This window comes from Zootoca vivipara, chromosome 13 (genome assembly GCF_963506605.1).
Source record: "Zootoca vivipara chromosome 13, rZooViv1.1, whole genome shotgun sequence".
Lineage (NCBI taxonomy): Eukaryota > Metazoa > Chordata > Lepidosauria > Squamata > Lacertidae > Zootoca > Zootoca vivipara.
In genome coordinates, this window is record NC_083288.1 from 36,852,113 (window position 1) to 36,853,970 (window position 1,858).

The window sequence follows — 1,858 nt, forward strand, 5'->3', positions numbered from 1 at the left end:
TGCCAAGGTAGCTTAGAGGAATCGCCCTCCCCTATAAGCAAACAATGCAGCCTGCAGAGAATTTTAATTAATGAGACACTTGCATACCAAGCAGGGGTGGGGTGGGAGAGAGGTGAGCTCTGGTTGTCCCCTTCATTTGCATGACTAGGGGTGTAGGCAACACCCCCTCTTTTCTCCTTGGCTCTTGGGATATCTGCATGATCAGATCACACTTGGACCCATGTCTCCAGACATTTATGATTTGGAGTGTGGGTGGTAATACACATTTAGTTCCCATTTGTTGGACTTGTATGCACTGTATTCCCTCAAGGCTGCATGAAGTGATTGTCAGCTTCTCAAGAGCACCGATTGGCTGCTTTCTGTGATGTCATTCATTATGAGTGATATAACTTCCCCTTTGTCCAAGTACCCATACAGTTCTGGAAAATTTTAAAATTTAATTTAGGTAAAAGGTAAAGGTAAAGGGACCCCTGACCATTAGGTCCAGTCGTGACCGACTCTGGGGTTGCACGCTCATCTCGCATTATTGGCTGAGGGAGCCAGCGTATAGCTTCCAGGTCATGTGGCCAGCATGACAAAGCCGCTTCTGGCAAACCAGAGCAGCACATGGAAACACCGTTTACCTTCCCGCTATAGCGGTTCTTATTTATCTACTTGCATTTTGATGTGCTTTCGAACTGCTAGGTTGGCAGGTATTCGAACCGCCGACCTTCTGATCAGCAAGCCCTAGGCTCAGTGGTTTAGCCCACAGCACCACCTGGGTCCCTTACATATCCTTAATTCTGCAAAGGTGGTGTTTTCTCCTAGTCAACGATTTGGTGGTTGTGCTCATCTACCATTTCATTATAAATTGTGAAAGCGCAGTAAATCTACCCCATTCCCATGCTTCACTAGTTTGGGAATTTTAAACCTCTTTGGAGACTGTGAACAGGCCATATCTTAATAGCAGAGCATCTGCTTTGCTTGGAGGTCCAACTCTGAGGGCCTTCTGGTGGTTCCCTCACTGCAAGAAGTGAGGTTACAGGGAACTATGGAGAGGGCCTTCTTGGTAGTGGCACCCTCCCTGTAGAACGCCCTCCCATCAGATGTCAAGGAAATAAACAACTATATGGCTTTTAGAAGACATCTGAAGCAGCCCTGTATAGGGACATTTTTAATGTTTGATGCTTTATTGTGTTTTTAATATTTGTTGGGAGCCGCCTAGAGTGGCTGGGGCAATCCAGTCAGATGGGTGGCATATAAATAACAAAATTATGATGATGGTATTGATGCAGAAGATTCCATATTCAATTCCTGGCCTGCAGGTAGGGCTGGGGGACCACTGAAATCCTGGATTGCTGCTGCCAGTCAGTGTAGACAGCACTGAGCTAGAGTGAGCAATGGCCTGGCTTAGTTTAAGGCAGCTACCATACTTCCTATGCCCTGCTGTGCTGGAGTGATCTAGCCAGACTTTGTTTCTACGTAGAAGAAAGGGATGAACAGTAGCAAAGCAACCGTCTTGCGTTAATACGGTATGTCACATATGTGCAGAAAGGGATAGTGTGTTACTGTTATAAACAACTTTTGCAGAGACTTTTGCAAAGGCAATTGCAACATTACCAGCATTCTGGTCTCTCATGGGGCTTCCCCACTTCCCTTCTCAACTGTTCTGTGGGCCCAGGGAGAAGTCCTACAACTGTACATAATTTGTTAATCAAATGGATCATCCTTTAACATCTCTCTCTCTCTCTCTCTCTCTCTCACCCACCCACCCACCCACACACACACCTGTGTTTTGAATATATTTGGACTTCATCCTTCTTCTATCTCCCTCCCACCCATCCCTTCTACACACAGAGTCCTTTCTCAGAGAGAGGCC